Here is an 18,433-nt window from a genome sequence, read left to right as displayed (position 1 = left end):
TGAGACGTCCTCCTTCCATCTACCTCATGGTGAGATTACTATTACCTTGGATGACATCTCATGCCTAATGCATATACCTGTCATGGGTGCCCTCCTTCGTCACGGTAGGATAACGAAGGAGGAAGCGAGAGAGCTTCTGGTTGATGAGCTTGGGGCTGATCCACTCGATGCGGTTGAGGAGGTGGATAAGACTCGTGGAACTTACGTGAGGTTTTCCTTCTTGATGCAGATATATGTTGATGCGCTAGCTCTGGCACGACAGGCTAATGGTGACCCAACTTAGATGGAGATACGCATACAGCGTGTGCTTAGGTGTTACTTTCTATATTTGATCGGCACTTAACTATTTGTGGACACGAGCTCCACGTATACGAATGTCGCTTTCCTTAGGTACTTTTTGGATCCCGCACGGATCCATAAGTACAACTGGGGGCGGCAACATTGACGTACACTTATTCGAGACTTGGAGAACGATGCTTGTGGAAGACCAGGACTGTCGCAGGTAGTTGTTCACTATTAGTGGTAACAATCTTACATCCTTCTACTTTTTTCCACTACTTTTTATTCTATATTCGTGATAATGTTTGATCCCGGTGTTTTTTATTTTCATTTCAGGTTGGATATTACAGAACTACCAAGTGATCATTGGCTGGGGATCTATGTAGGAGTACATCGAGGTCTGGCCACGTGCTCATGCCTTCGTCCCCATGAGAGGGAACCAGGCGGTGGACCCCTACAGAGTTTACCTAGATCGCATGGTTGTCGAGGACATCCGCTACGACGTCTACACTACTTATCGTGAGATGCGCCCGTTTGATAATATCACACTATTTTCTAGATGGTTGGCATGCAGTTCGACCATCACTGTTCCATATCTTCCGGAGCGCGTCATGCGGCAGTTCGGCTACTATCAGATGATATCTCGCCACCCTTCTGTCTCCGCTCCTCTCGGGTTGACCCGTGGGTAGATAGATGACATATTTGCTGACTATCAGCAACACATGGTTCCGGACGAGGCTCGGGCGACTAAAGCACAGAGAGACTGGAGTTGCGCCGATGGGTACATCACTTGGTTTTTCACTGTCTCACACCCTTACATGGTCCCACTGCAGCAGGATCACCGTCCAGACCAGCTCATCAAGAGATATTACAGGAGCAAGAGTCTTAGTTGGACCACACTCAATATGTGATGCCTCGCTGTCGTCAGATAGTTGACATAGGGCAGACAAGCATTGCAGGAGGTTTCTTCCCTGAGGGGTCTGGTTCTAAGCGTATACTGGATAACATTATGGAGGTGGCATAGCGGGCACTGGTGTACCGTAGACATCGCGCCAAGATAGATGGGGTAGTATACGGTACAGGCAGAGGAGCCGACAGAGGAGGTGGTAGACGTAGAAGAGGCACTCGAGGCACAGGAGAGGATGCAGATGTTGTCCAACACATAGAGTAGCATTCGTGCTGATTATTTTGATGTCTGTATTTTTATTATATTGATATACTTTCATTTGATTATGTATATGACATATGACTATTTGAATGACGTATATGATGTATTATTTTGATATATTATATAACATTGAGTATACATATCACTATTTTGATGCACTATATTTTGATGTATTATTCTGTTGCACAAAAAATTGAAGCTTTGGAGTGAAATATAGTTGGTGTAAAATATAGCAGAAGGTTTTGTAGGTACATCTACAAAAGATTCTGGCGTTAAAACATTCCGGAGATACATTTACGAAAGTTTCTCTGAACTGAATTAATTTAAAATTTTCTCAACGTTTACCTTTTTAAACTACTTTCATAGATGTAACTACGGAAGAAATCAAACTCTGAACACAAAAAAGTATTTCCTGATATGTATCTCCGAAAACAGGGGGCATTAATGTAATTGTGCCAAGTGCCTAAGAATATCAAGGGATGTATTGAGAATATATTCTCAAAAGGGTCTTGCTAACGAGTGCTCTCATGACACTCTTTAAGCATACTAAATAAAGAAAATATTCTTTATAAAAGTCATGATTTCAATTTCCAATGCATTTTTATTACATTAAATGCACGCATTTCTAGAAAAACTTATCACTTTAATCACTTAACCAGTGTCCGAAATCAACTGCAAATTCAGAACTTGTTTAGTCCAATGAGAACGGTGTTCCTTTATATTGATGAAATCAGCTGCAAATTCGGAACTAATTGTTTATTCCAATGAGAACGGTGTTCCTTTATATTGATGAAATATGATGCAAATTCAAAACTTGTTTATTCCAATGAGAACGGTGTTCCCTTTAGAGAAGAGGGTATATAGAGACACTCCATAAATTAAGAAGTGGTCTAAGACATTGAAATAAAATAAACATAAAACTAAACAGTATCAAGACAAATAATGAATAAGCATTTCAACATATATAGACTTAAGATTTCAAATGTATGAGGTGATACACACACCCAACATAAAAAGGGGAGAAGAGACAGTATGTCAAACCTGTAAAATTTTCTCTTTCAAAATACTTGAGACTTGACAATTCATTCCCATTTGAATTAAAAGAGATTTGAAGGAGTATTTTGATCTTGAAACGTGTGCATGACAGCAATTTTGTAATAATACATTACCAATTGCACTTGACTCTAATTCCTTAGAAACTGTGGCATATAAAGCATTCAAAATAATTTTAACATCTAGATAAAGTTTATCTTCATAATTGCAATCCAACCGAAGACTCTTAAGCCTTGGAAGGTAATTAGAAAGTGATGATAGTTCAAGAACTGGTTCATCTAAAACAACAAGAAATGACATCAAAGAAGATGTTTGAAATCCAAATGGATGATTATTTGTTGGTGATATCATTTTAGAATAAGGTTTTGGCAGTGAATAACTTGAAAGATTAGCTCTCAGTTTTATCTTATTTATATTAAATTCGGAACGAATATCCTTTAATTAAGAGGATAAATCAATACACAATCAATCTTAATGAATACATCATCATATACAAATCAATGCATATCTCAACATCCAAAGCCAAATGATAGATGGAAACACATCATGTGAAAATCCTTCACAGCCGCACCGAGAAATATATCCAATGATTTTTGACCATATTACTGAAAAGGATACTCTTGTAATTGTAGTGATATTTTCAAGGGGAGTGGTTGAAGATTTTATTTTTTCTTCTTCCAACTTAATCTTTAAACAACCCGAAAGAATGAGAGTTTTTAGAGATTTTAACTTGTATATGCTTCTCGGGAGGCTACGTAGGTTAATACAGTCTTCCAAATCTATCAAAAGAATTTTATTGAGATAACCAATGGTAGGAGAAACCTCATACAACAATGGACAATCTTTGAGTACTAGCTTTTCAAGATTAGGCATGTTTGAAAAGTCGGGGCTTCGTGTGAGAAAGTGAGAATGACTAAGATTGAGAATTTTCAGCTTCTCCATCCTCTGCAAGAACATAAATATTATTGAGGAACTTAGGGAAGGGGCATCAAAAAGTAAATGGAAAGGATTGCAGTGCAGAGTTTTTTTATATTTCAATACTAGTGGAAAATCTTTGAAACAAGGAAATTTTATGCATATAATTTTGCATAAATTTTTAACTCGTGTCTAAGAATTCTATGAGTTCATAAATTGGAACTATAAATTTAATTTTTTTTTAATCAAACAATAAAAAATGCAACCATTGTTACCCTTTCTTTCCTGTATCAAAGTTTTCACACAACTTTTAGATAGTAAATTTGTAATGATGTGTTTGACCTGCAGTAGTTGTAATAGTTTTCATGGTGTACACTAAATATATTGATAAAACCCATTTCAATTCACGCTTAGCGCAAAACTACCTTGCACTATAATCAAATAATATATTGTTAAATGCTTACAGAAGATTCATTATCACAACAAGAATTAAAAGTATACAAAATTTATTTAGAGATTTAACTTTAAAGGTCGTCATTTTCAAATTTAGGTTTCAACCATAAATATGAGAAGTGATAATAACTCATGTAGTATGAAAAACTAAAATATAAAGTAATACCAGAGTTTTCTTCCATAAAAGTTCGACTTTGCTGTTCTCTAATTCGATGGAAACTAAATTTTCCCGATAGAAGTTTGCAGGTATCTGAGTTAATCCTTTCCATGACAGCCATCTCAGCTCTCCAGAAACATATTCAAAATCTCCATCAAGTTTTACCTCATCAAGTTGAAGGAATCTAAGTCTCTCCATCTTCTCAAATGCTTTAGTACTAAAACATTTTGCATAAGCTCTAGGAACCTTCAAAGCCAGTCCCAAAACACCTTCTTTTCCCTGTGAAGTATAATGAACCAAAAGGCAAAAACATTATAAAACTTGCCAGAAACCAATCCTATGTTATTAACTATAAGTCAGGAAGGACAAAATGATTCCCTGCCAAAATAATTTACGATGATCTCTTGATAACCAACAAAACAAATGCATCTTGACAAGTGAAACATAAATGTTCCTTTTAACTTTAGCTTTAGTTATTTGAATCCATATTTTTAAGGAAATAGTACATTAAGTTCTTACATTTTGTCTTGATAATACGCCAATCACATCCTTACGAAACCACAACCTGCTACGTTCCTCGGGCCTCCTTGGTGATTCCTCACGAATAATTTCTCTTCCCATATCCCGCATCAAACCATGCATTCCAAGAATGTTCTTATCATCAACAGTCACAAGGCTTCGCTCAACAAGGACACTTATTCCAATTTCAGCAGAAAGTCCACAATCTTTCAATACAAGTATAACATCATTTTGATCCATCCCAATAAAGAAACAAGCTATGTCAAGGAATATTTCTTGCTCATCGTCATCATTTAAACCATCATAACTAATTCTTAACTTCTTCTGCACTTGGTTATTAGGAATTCTTTTGAGTTTCTCCAATACAAGTTCCCACTCCAATACCGTCTTATGATACAAAAAAGACCCAAGGACTTCCAGAGCTAGTGGCAATCCCTCAGAATATTCAACTACATTTCTGGAAATTCTATCAAAATTTTCTGTAGGACTTGCTTGCTTAAATGCATTCCAACTAAAAAGCTCAACTGATTCACGTTCATTCATTATTGTCATTCTATATATTTTATCAACTCTCCCATTAAGTAAATGCATATCTCTAGTTGTGATGATTACTATACTCCCTTGACCAAACCATTCACGACTTCCACAAAAACTATTCAATTGGACTAACGTACTCACATCATCAAGTACAATAAGTACCTTCTTTTTGTTGAGTTTATATTGTAATGTGGTTATTCCTGACTCAATGTTTGGTATCTTGGTTGTTGTTTCTTTGCAGATATCAAATAGAAGTTGCTCTTGTAAACTCACTAGTCCATCGATTTTCTCCCCATATTCCCTAATATTAGCAATGAAACTCCTACCTTCAAAATTGCAGCCAATTTTATTGTAAATGGCTTTTGCAATGGTTGTTTTGCCAATTCCCCCCATGCCCCACATCCCTAGTATTCGAACTTCCTTTGATAGAATGGGTAGAAGAAGTTGAATGACATCTTGCACTCGAGATTCAACTGCCACAGGATTGTGTGCAACAAACAAGTCTGTCTTGTTCAGCAAATGTGAAACTTTTCCAACAATTATTTTGATATCCTCACTTTCATTCCTACACAAATAGAATGTAGATAAGTATACACAAATACATGTTGATATATAACAAAAGTTGAGGAAAAGTTTGAGTAAGAAAGTTATACCTGGAGTTTAGTATTACAAACCCTGCCATGTTAGCTGCCTCACGAAGCACATATCTCCAACTTATCTCAAACTTAGCTGCCCGAAGGAATCCCATTTTGTTTGTAGTTTTGTTCAAAAGACGTTGAAACGCTATTCCAAAATCGCCTCTTTGATGACGCACTTCAGAGGGATCTATATGGTAGAACACTGGCACAACCACTTGTCTTTTGGTTCTGCGACACTCAATTATCTTTACCAATTCATCAAGACACCATCGTGAATCGGGATAATTTATTGAGAAAACAATTATAGAAATCTGAGACAGCTCGATTGCACGTGATAGTGATGTTGAAATGTGATCTCCTCTTTGAAGGTCATTATCGTCTATAAAAATAGTAATTCCAGCATTTTGAAGAGCGGTACAGAGATGTGAAGTGAAGGAAGCACGAGTATCTTCTCCTCTAAAACTTAAAAACACGTCATGGATCCATACTTGTTCCGGCCTCCTATTATGTAGAAGAGCTAAAACAAAAAGAGAAAAAGAGAATCAATAAATGCGACTAAATTCATGTAATGTAGAATAAAATAAAATAGTCAATTCTTCACCTTGTTTAGTAGTTGGAAATCCGAACTTTGATGAGGATGATGAGGAAGACTTTGAATCCTCCATTTGGTTGGATCAGAAAATGGTGAGGGCCAAACTTTTCTAAGAAGAGGTTCAAACAGCGATCAATTTCACCAGAGTTGAAATAATGGAAAGGAAATGGAGAAGAAATTGTATGAATTGGGTCAACGCTGGCAGAAGACATTATAAATATTTCACACAATATACTAATCACCGAATGATTAGTCTCCATGTGTAGGAAACTGGCTCTAATCACATCTGTTTTATATTATTTTACTCTTACATTTATTAAAGTATTGAATTGAGAGAAATGCATAAGATTAAAAATTCTAACCATTTAAAACAAATACTTTTAAATAACTAAGTTATTTTATAACTGAATCATTTGAGAAGAACATTTTCATCCAAGACCACTAGAATGAGATGTTAACAGACATCTTTCAATTTAAAGAGAGATTATAGATTTGAATTCAATTTTATATTAAATTTTTTCGAAAAAATGTTTTGATGTACATTCTGGTCCTCCTTACATCAAGAGATTAGTCTATGCGTATAACATAACCTTATATATTTATTGAAGTAAAGTGACAAATATCATAAGAAAAATCAAACAGAAAAAGAGACAAGTTGATTAACTTTATTATTCAGATTAGTATAGTGACAAAGTGGTAAGGAGAAGTACACATAAGATGTTGACAATTGATGAGAGCACTCCAATGGAACCATTTTTGGAGCACTATACCCAAGAATAATCTAGCAGCACACCATACTCATAAATAAATCCTTAAACATGAGAACACCTTTATATCATAAACAAGGTACACCATCAAAACATCCACAGCAGCATCATCCCAGCAACAAAAGAGACACCGGCACCTTAAGAGCATATTGTACACAAACCAAAAAGTAATGGTAAAGAAATTAACAACACCTGGAAAGGTGAGTGAGTTGCAAAAACCGTCCAGAAACACGAATACATTGCCAACAAAAAAAGATTAAGACGGTTCCCTAAAACATGTAGCAGCAGTACAAGAGTAGTAGCAAAATTTCCACCAATGAGCATATTAATTGAGAAAACAAACACACACTTTTGCATTACATCCATTAAAATTGAGTTCCTGCATAAGAAGTTGCTCCAAATCTGTAGCCTCATACCAGCAGAGTGATGGGTATAAGCACGAGCATGATCCTTCCTTAACAAGATCATCAATACAATCCTCAATCAGCATACTACAATACACTTCCTTAAGCACAGGAAGCCACTGCAAGAAAATAATTTTCTCATCGACCAATAAAGCAACACTATAACTATTGCACTAGAAATACCTCAGCTGTAGGAGAGAAACTCCCAAACAAAGTATTCAATCAGGCCAATCCAAAATTAAGAAAAATCAGATCTCTCAACCAACCGAGGTATCATGGAGCAATGGAGCCCCCTTGCTGCAAGTTGGTAAAAAATAGTTAACTCGGCTGTCAACCCCATTTTCCTTTAAGAAAAATAAATGTTGAAGTAGTTTGTTTTAATACAAGAAATGAGTTTGACCGAGAAAACTATTGCGTCTGATGCTGCGATTGTGGTAAGTAGTTAACTCGGCTGTCAACCCCATTTTCCTTCACCTAAGATACAATTGTCAACCCCATTTACCTACTATCGAGTCACCTCTATCGGACCACTCGGGTCATGCTCTAGTGGTCAAGTCCAGAACACGGGGGGTGTGTTAAAAATCTCACATTGGATGAGATATGACTTGAACATGTGTTAGGGGGTGGTGGAAATCGAATAAGTCGGGGCCAAGCCACAAAAGCTATGGCTTTAGACCTTAAAATTTTGGGTCAAAAAAGGCCTCAAAACTCAAAAGCTTAAATTTAGCTATAAATATATTCCATGACAAGTAAACAAGTATTTATCTAGCTTAGTTGGTTAAGAAGGAAGCCTCATGTCTTGGATGTTATTAGTTCAACCTTTGGCTGGTGCAGAATTTTATATATATATATATATATATATATATATATATATATATATATATATATATATATATATATATATATATATATATATATATATATATATATATATATATATATATTTTAACTTTATGTTATTTTCTAAACACGTTGCGTCGGTCCTAAAGTTAGCTTTTGTAAGGATTGAGTTAATCTAGCCCAAATTCTAAGAGCTTTCTCAATCTCACCTATTAATCCTAACACAAATATGTTAGACGGAGGTATTTCAATAAAAATTAAAAATTGAGTATTTCTTACTCAAAGTTAGGAATACAATTAGAACCGCCCACCTACCTAAAAACTAGACATGACATGGAAGAATTGTAACAGAAGAAAATATAATATTTGACTTCTCTTTAGAAATATTAAAAAATTTCACTATGGATATAATCTAGAAACTTCGGCCAAAAATGTAAAACAATTGTTGTCAATACAAAAGGTTTGCAAGCACTACAAGAATTGAGTTTTACCCATAATTACTTTACCATCATTCGTTGATTCATTCCACTCGATTTTTCTTCCTTCTGTTCTGATTGAAGTCATTGGTGGACTCTTTTTCAGTAGAGAATCTCTTGACAGAGAGTTCATTTTCACCGCCTCTACAAGCAATGCCAATCAAATCTGGTACATCATATACGAGATAAACTGATGTCTTCTTTACAATGAAACCATTCTCAAAAACAATAACGACTTCCACTTTGTCACCGGGTTCCATACTTGATACTACCCTCTGTCCCTCCTCATCTTCAAAGGAGACTAATGCCTCTCTCTTATAAAGTTGAATGGTAGTCTTTGTGTAATTTTTCACTAACACGTTTTTAACGCCATCTGATGTTATGTTATTTGAGGTTGAAGTATAGACAATGCACATCAATGTTTTTAAGTTACGCCCTTCCATTTGAGGGACTTGAAAAGTTACAGAAGAACCTTCAGAATGAAAGGTTAACCAATTTGGATAACTATCACCGGGGAGCAAATAACCACCACTCCCATTGATATCCTTATTCTGTAAAAGTAAAGATAGACTAAAGATTTAGTTGACAAGCATATTTATATCACCTTATCATTTATTCAACAATTAAGATATAATTTTTCTCAGGTGGTAATTAATAATACCTTGGATGTTAAATTTTTCTAAGATACGCATATATATTTGCTTGAATTCATAAAATAATGGTAATGAGAAAAAGTTTTGAAAATTGTAAGTTTGTAACAGTTTATTTTCCTGAACAAAGTTCATGAAAATCATGTCACAATTGGTCACAACACTACATGCAACCAAAAGAAAAACTCATATTCATGAATACTTTAAATCAACTACATAACTAGCATGGAAAATGCATACTCATGTTCTTTTCATGGGTAAGGAAACTTTGTTATAAAAGCACCGTCAGTGTAAAATATGCGTTTTAAACTGTCATCAAATCACAACTCATCAATTGTACGACTTTTAAGGTAGTTATAAGCAAAGTCTAGTATTTCTAATGATCAAATAGTTATATTTGCAAGGCGGGAGAAGATATAGAGTCTGTCAAACCTGTAAAATCATCTCTTTCAGAATATTGGTAACTTGACAATTCAATTGACTGCAACATTGAATTAATGTAGATGTGCTAACATTTGATACTTGTGATGTAGTTGCAGTTGATTCCAATTCCTTAGAAACTGTAGCATATAAAGTATCCACAATTATTTTTGCATCTAGAGAAAGTTGATCTTCAGATTTGCAATCCACCCAAAGACTTCGAAGCCTCGGAAGGTGGTTAGAAAAAGCCGATAGTTCATGGGAACTACTACTTGGTACATCTAAAGCAACAAGAGATGACATGAGAGAAGATGTTTGAAATTGGGATGAGAGATTATTTGATGGTGACATCCAAAACCAAATGATAGATGGAAACACATCACGTGAAAATCCTTTGTAGCCGCACAGAGAAACATATCCAATGCTTTTTGACCGCACTATTGAAAAAGGAACTCTTGTTATTGCAGTGTTATCTGCAAGCAGAGTAGTTAAAGATTCCAACTGTACCAAGTCCTCTTCCAACTTGTCAATCTTTAAACAACCTGAAAGAACGAGAGTTTTTAAAGATTTCAACCTATAGATACTTCTTGGGAGGCTACATAGGCTAATGCAGTCTTCTAAATTTATCAGAAGAATTTTATTGAGATGTCCAATGCTAGGAGAAACCTCAGACAGCCTTGAACAATTTTTCAGTACTAGCTTTTCAAGATTAGGCATGTACGAAAAGTCTGGGGTGTGTGTCAGACAATGAGAATGACTAAGATTGAGAATTTTCAAATTTCCCATCATCTGCAAGAAGAAAAATGTCAAAGGGAAATGTAGGGAAGAAGCTTCAAAAAATAATGGAAGCTATTACGATGTCTCACTAAACAAGCTATTTACAAGTGCATCGTCATTATTTCGGCTACCAATATGAATGCAAAATTTTGAAACCAGGCTAAATTCCATTACAAAACATTGCAGAACTTATTAAAAGTCACATCAGAGCATTTTACATAAAGATCAATAATTTGAAATAAACAGTTTTAAATGTAAATTTAAATCTGCTTTATACAAATAGTCAATATTGTAACCATTTCCTATCCCTTCTTTTTAATACAATAAATTTTTTGCTCAAGATTTATGTGGTAAGGAGCTTTAATGATGATGCACACTAAATATATATGATATATCGATAAAAACCATTTAATTAGACAATCTGCAGTATATTTAACTTTGATCTGTGCGTAGTGTAAAACCATTTTACACTATCTTCTAACTATCTACTGCTAATGCTTAAAGAAGTTTCATTAACACACCCATTATACATGAGTGGGGTTTTGAATAGTTGTATAACAGTGTAAAATAAGTTTCTTAAAAAGTATGAAATTCTTAATTTTAACATTTAGACGAACTACCGTTTCATAACAAAAAATAATATGTTCACACCTGGAGTACTTGGAAAACTTTCTATGAAGAAATTTGCAAAATTAGAAAGACTGGCAGACAGAAAGACGAAAACAGAATTAAAAAAGTATCATATAATAACATAATATTTCAATTTGACCGACATGGTTAAATTTTAACAATAAATATGCTAATTAAAAAAATATCAAAAACAATACCTGGGGATCTTTCCATATACGTTGGACATTGCTGTTCTCTAACTCAATGAAAACCAAATTTTCTCGACAAAAGTTCGTAGGAATATGTGTTGAGGGAAATCCATTCCAAGACAGCCATCTCAGATTTTTTGAAAGATATTCAAAATCTCCATCAAGTTTAACCCCAGCAAGTTGAAGTAATCTTAGTTTCATCATCTTCTTAAATGCTTTAGTACTAAAACATTTTGCCTTAGCTTTGGGTAACTTCAAAGCCAACCCTTTAATAGACTTCGTTCCCTGTAAAAGATAAAAGACCAAAAAGCAAAACATGCACATTTTAATCTATTAGATACAAAGTAGATAAACTTGTAATGAAACAACATTTATTACTAGCTAGAAGGGAAGGAAGCACAAAACTATTCACAACTAAAATCATTTTCAAATCACAACCAAACTAATGAATGATGACAAATGACTAAAGTTTTGGTTTTCCTTTCTCAAACTTTAGATATTTTAAATCAAGAATTTAAAACTGAAGTATATGAAATTCTTACAGATTGATCAGATAGTATATCAATCACATCCTCTTCAAACCACAACCTGCAACGCACCTCAGGCTCCTCAGGTGATTTCTCGCGAATGATTTCTCTTCCCATATCTCGCACCAAATCATGCATTCTAAGTCTATTCTGATGATCAATAGTTACAAGGCTTCGTTCCACCAAGATACTTATTCCAATATCTGAAAAAAGTCCACAGCCATTTAATATAAGAGTAACATCATTTCGGTCCATTCCAATAAAGAAACAAGCTATGTCAAGGAATATTTCTTTCTCGGTGTTATGATTTAAACCGTCATAGCTTATTTTTAGCTTTTTTTGTACTTGGTCATTAGGAATTCTTTTGAGTTTCTCCAACACACAAAGCCACTCTCTTACTTCCTTGTCAAACAAATATGACCCAAGGACTTCCAAAGCCAGTGGCAATCCCCAAGAATACTCTACTACATTTCTAGAAATTTCAACAAAATCATTTGTAGGACTTGCTTGCTTGAATGCATGCCAACTAAATAGCTCAATTGATTCACTTTCATCCATGTGTTTCATTTTGTATACTTGGTTAACCCTATTTCCACGAAGTATATGTCTATCTCTTGTTGTGATGATTATTCTACTACCCGGGCCAAACCAATTACGATTTCCACATAAAGCATTCAGTTGGTCCAATGTATTCACATCATCAAGTACAATCAATACTCTTTTATGGCAGAGTCTTTCCTTTAAAATGATTTTTCCATATTCAGTGCTTTGTATTTTGGAAGTCTTAGTTTTGCAAATATCTAAAAGAAGTTGTTCTTGTAAACCCACTTGTCCAACATTTTACTCCCAAACTTCCCTAATATTTGCAAGGAAACTTCTACCTTCAAAATTGCGACTAATTTCATTGAAAATGGCTTTTGCAATGGTTGTTTTACCAACCCCTCCCATACCCCACATCCCTAGTAGGAGAATATCATCTAATTGTTGGATATCCTGGTCTCGACCTATCATTTGAATCATTTCTTGCACTCGAGTTTCAACTCCCACTGGATTATTAGCAATAAACAAGTGTGTCTTATCTAGCAAATGTGTAACATTTTCAACAATACTTTTGATAGCCTCACTTTCATTCCTACATAAAACAAACCAAATGAAGACACATAAATACATACACACTTTCCTTTTCTACAGGTTTCATGCACTGAAGGGAAATCAATCTAATTCAAAGGCATTGTTGGGCATGAAATATGGACAACTTTCTTAGTCAGAATTCAAAGTTTCATACTTTGATTTATCATGTGGGAAACTAGCTTTGGTCAAACGAAGCCATCACTAGGTCTTGAATTAAAAATGCATTCTAACCCTAAAAAAATTACTATGCAAAATGATATTTCTATTTCTTAAGAAATGTGGTTGGGCCTAACTCAACCTTACAAAACTGACTTAACAACCGACTTGTATGGTGAGGATTGTCTCCACTTATAAACACAACAAGGCTAGAGATATGGCCTTGTTGTGTTTATTAGTGAGGGCAATCCTTACCTTACAAGTCACTTTTTTGACTTCACGCATCGTCCACAATTCGGCCTTATTGAGGCCCAAGTGTGAGGGGGTGTGTTGGAATTTCCGCCTTCATTGCGGTCCGCCTCTAGTCACCTAAATTGCGGCATTTCGCTTGCCTTCATTGCAGCCTCCAACACCTTCATTATGTTGGATTTGAAGGGCAGATTAGTCCCACATTGCTTAGAGATACGGTTTGTGTAGTGTTTATAAGTAGGAGCAAACCTCACCATACAAACTGGTTTGTCAACCCACACATTCTAAGGGTGAATTTCATGAACGTTATGTTATGTTTTATCTTACTATATGGACCAGCTACATGAATTAAGTCTTCATCTACCTCTAATAGAGTTTACAGGTCTTCTCTCTATATGCCCAAACCATCTAAACCTATTTCCCCCAACTTTTCTCCTACAAGTGTTATCCCACCACTCTAATATTGTCATTTCTAATTTCATCTCTTTTAATCTTACCACACACCCCACATAACAACATCTTCATCTCTCTACATTTGCTTTAATTAACTATATAAATATAATGAGTAGTCAATGAACTATATAAAACTTATCAAACTATTCATAATTTCAACAAGTATCTATTTAAGAGCATTATGAAGATTCACCAATTTGACTGTTTACTAGGATTGAAAATTTAACCTGGAATTTGGGATTACAAATCCAGCAAGCGAAGCAGCTTCACAAATTTCTGTTCTCCAGCTTCTCTTGGGACAATTATCACGGGAGACACAACCATCTAACCACCACACCAAACCTGGAGGGTAGTCGCCCAACCCCTCGTTACAAAACTTTTCCAAAAGTTTTTGAAATCCCTTTCCGAACTCACCAGTTTGATGACATACTTCAGAAGGATCTACATCATAAAACACTGGCAGAATAATTTGCCCAATGTTTCTATGACACTGCATAATTAGCAACAATTCTTCAACGCACCAACACGATTCCGCGTAATTTGCTGAGAAAACAATAATAGAAATTTGAGACCGTTCGATTGCTTGCTGTAACGAAGTTGAAATATGATCTCCCCTTGGAAGTGAATCATCGTCTCTATAAACGTGAATTCCCTCGTTTAGAAGGGAAGCATAGAGATGTGAAGTGAAAGAAACACGAGTGTCTTCGCCTCTGAAGCTTAGGAAGACTTCATGGATCCTTGTGTCGGTTTGTGTTCTTCTATTTGTTGTATCTTCATCCTCAAAAAGTGAGAAACTGTAACTGGAACTGGAAGAAGACATTTACGAGATGAAATGATTAGACGATGAAAAGAATTTGGTAGATTCAACAAACAAATAAAGTAAGAAACCGAAGGAAGCCGGTGATACAGTCAATTTAACAAACGTCTTCATCGCGTTTATTGTATTTATCTATCTTCAAATAAAGCGATGATTTAGTGGTGATTTGTATTGGACTTAATAGCTAGGTGTACTGATCAATTTTGCAATTAAAATTGAAAATAAACCTAAACTTCTCTAAAACCAAATTAAACAGCAAGTAGGATATCTACTATTCTACTATCTAACATTTACTAAACTATTGGCTGACTAATTCTACTATCTAACATTTACTAAACTATTGGCCAAACTGACTAATTTGTCCTTGCACAAAATGCATTTACAAAGAAAAAAGGGCATTTCCGTAATTAACTAAATATAACACAATATTTTCACCTTTTTCAACAAGTGTTACATTCTCATTGGTCCAACTTAAATTAATCTACTTTCCCTCCATAACACCTTTTGACCAATACGTTTCAGATCTGTGAACCCTAAACTACTCTCTATCTCTTTCTCTGCTCATCTTCATCCCTTTGCAGATCCGTAGCAAGCCCCGCCGGCGACTTCAGATCGGTGCACCACCCTTTCTCCGCTCCGCCCCTTTTCCTTTAACTTTTCACCTCTATCCCTCTCATTTCACAAATCTGTTTCTCTCTCCAATAGCATATTTCTATCTCTCTCGTCTCTTTCTCTCCATACCCTAGAATCTTTGCTACCGAAATCAATGGAACCGAAGAAGGTGAATGTTGCAAAATATGTTTCCAATTTTTCTTCATATAGAGGGATTATTTGTCTATGGTGGTCGTTGCCCTGCTTGCGTAATCTAATGGTATATTTATTTCCTCTGGTACGGTTTATTTACTTCCTTTTTTCTTTGTTTACTACTGGTTTTCTTAAGGTTATAACAAAGATAGCATTTTGTATTGGATTTGTTGAACTGAAAATATTGATGTTGTTTTTGAATGGCTTCCCATTGCAGTTTGTGTGGAGCAACAATAAGTGGTTTACGAGGTTGCAGGTTGATGAAGAAGCTCATTATTTGTCTAATCTACAAAAGCATTTCTTTATGAAAGTTTAAACTGTTCATCATCTTCGATGGGTAGCAGTATATTTTGTTTCAAGGTTGTCTAAGGTATGTTCTATTCTCAATTTATTTGCAGAGAAATATTCATAAATTGTGAGATAAACTTAGATCTAGGGTTTTTTTATAAACTTACCTACTTCTTCCATTTTCAGCAAAAGATTTTATAGGTTCTTTCTCTGCAAATCCAGGTACAATCCATGGCACAAGATACAATGTTGTTAAACTCCCAAATATTGATTTTAATTTCTTAAATTTTGATGGAGATTCAAGCTTCCTATCTCATTTGTATGGTAGAAACCCTTTAGATACTTTAAGTTTTGTGGTATTTTGATAGTACATTGTAAAAGAAAAGATGAAATGCTTTGTCAAATTACAACTGGGTTATCATCTATTCTTTTATTTTTCATTTTTTAATTAATTATGGATTTGGTTTTGATTTGAGAGCCAAATTGGAGTGATGTACTTTTTTTTATGGCTGCTGGTTTTATAGGTGGTACTGATGACTCCAGCTAAAAAGAGACTTATGAGAGGTTTTAATAATTGCAACAAGATCCACCTACAGAGAGAAGTGATGCTCTTTAGGATAACAATATATTGTGGAATGCTATCATATTTGGGTGATTTAGATTGATAATTGTATAAAAGTTGCATATGATTATGTATACTTGTATAATTTAGTCACTTTTGTTTTATTTTATTTCACTTTTCCATGGTGTTAGTATGCAGAGATAAGCAATTTCTGATTTCTTGTCTGCTTTGGAGTACAGTCGGCTTTGTAGTACAATCCTGATGATACTCTATGGGATGGAGGTGAGTCAGTTCTTTACTACATCTCTTAACTAATTCTAAGTATTTTTTAACTTAGTTTTCTGATGGCATTAAAATTATGTTACAATGATCATTGTAGTCCTTTCATCCTCTACAATATTTTGGGTTACTTGATATGTATCTAGGCTATCTTAAATTTGAGTTTCTTTCTTCTAAAACTGGCTTCTACTTTGTGGTTTGATGCTACTTTAAATCATATTGATTAGAACTGTAATAAGTCACACATCATGCATTTTCATAGTGTTCTGAAAATGCTTTTAATTTTTCTTAGGATTTGTGTGTCAAATGTCAGGTGGTGGTTCACCCAACATGCCCCCTTGCATGCCTTCCTTTGCATCTTTAATCTAAGATATGATGAAGGTTAGACAAACTACTTACTTTATGGAAAAAGATTGCAATCGTGTTTGTTTTCATTACATATTACCAATGTAAATGGATGTCACATCTTACTTGGTAGTGTTTTAACTATTTGACTACTTCATAAAGTTTTATGATGCAATCTCTAACCAAAGTGTTATCAATCTAGAGGAAGCTTTTCCAATAGTTACAAAAATTATCTCCAATGTCCATACATCTTGTGTTTTGGGACATTTGTTTTTACTAAATTGTGTTTCCATTGTGCAAGTAACTAATGCTTTTTGTCTTTGGCTAAACTTATATTGGAGAACATGTTGCTGTGCGAAGAATTTTGCGCGTTAAATTCATGATGGAAATCTTTGAGAACCCTTTTGTTGATTATAGGTTGGTTAATCATCATGGGATTAAAGTTACCTATTTTCCTTTAGCTTCATTAAGTTAACAATTAGATATAACGTATACTTTTATAAAGATCACCCTGCAATCATCTCTTCTATGCTTATTAAAATTATGAACAGAAACATAGAGAACTTGCTAGAGAAGTTGTAAGGAAATCCATGGTCCTTCTTCCTTTTGTTATGCATATGTGCTTGTGTTTTGGAAAGGACCAAATAGGTATTCTTGGGGCCTTTTTGTGCATCTAAGCCATTTGATTAAGCCTACAACTTTCAAGGTAATGAGCATACTCTTGTCATATCCATTCTCAGATGTGATATCGATTGGTTTGTTTGAAGGATTTTAGCTTAGGTAAGACCTTTTTCACATATTGAAAGCAAGCAAGGAAATGTAGTTTTAGCTATTTTCTTTGATATAAAATTCTTTGATTTGAAACTATGTGACAATGATTTGTGTTTTAACTACCTGTTGGTTATCTAACTTTATTATTCCATGAAGTTCCCTTTTTCTTGGTAGCATAAGTATCGTGATGAAGAAATCATCAAAGTTTATACTGGTATGTTTCATATTTGTGATTTTAAAATGAAAAGATGGAACAATTTTGGTTTAAATTAATCTATCATGGGAGTCATACATAATATAAACTGACATGTGCTCATGGACTGCTAATGCTAATTAACGAAATAATATGTTTGCTATTAAAATTATCACATGATCCATGTTTTACTTTGGGCCTTTGATTAGACGTGGAAGCTTTTGATACTGCTTTCTTCAGAATAAAATTGCATTTACTGTTAATGTTTAATTTATTTTGTTCTGCAGCGATATTTTTTTCTTCCGAATCTGTTACTGCAACCGTGTTGTTTGGCTACATGTACATGTATAGGATTTTGTATAAACCCAATGGCGATTGTTGCCTCTGCCTTTGCT

At 34.6% G+C, this 18,433-nt stretch overlaps 1 long non-coding RNA gene and 1 pseudogene across 1 annotated transcript; one reads left to right on the top strand and one right to left on the bottom strand.

The window, feature by feature from the left end:
• Positions 1 to 2,567: 2,567 nt before the first annotated feature.
• On the bottom strand, positions 2,568 to 15,012 carry LOC131628713 (uncharacterized; annotated as a pseudogene).
• Positions 15,013 to 15,185: 173 nt separating this feature from the next.
• On the top strand, positions 15,186 to 16,726 carry LOC131628714 (uncharacterized). Its single transcript, XR_009291872.1, has 3 exons — positions 15,186 to 15,685; positions 15,818 to 16,207; positions 16,413 to 16,726. It is a non-coding gene; the product is annotated as an uncharacterized LOC131628714 (long non-coding RNA).
• The last annotated feature ends 1,707 nt before the right edge of the window (positions 16,727 to 18,433 follow it).

Source organism: Vicia villosa, unplaced genomic scaffold (assembly GCF_029867415.1).
Source record: "Vicia villosa cultivar HV-30 ecotype Madison, WI unplaced genomic scaffold, Vvil1.0 ctg.000470F_1_1, whole genome shotgun sequence".
NCBI lineage: Eukaryota > Viridiplantae > Streptophyta > Magnoliopsida > Fabales > Fabaceae > Vicia > Vicia villosa.
This window is presented reverse-complemented; position numbering and strand designations above follow the sequence as displayed.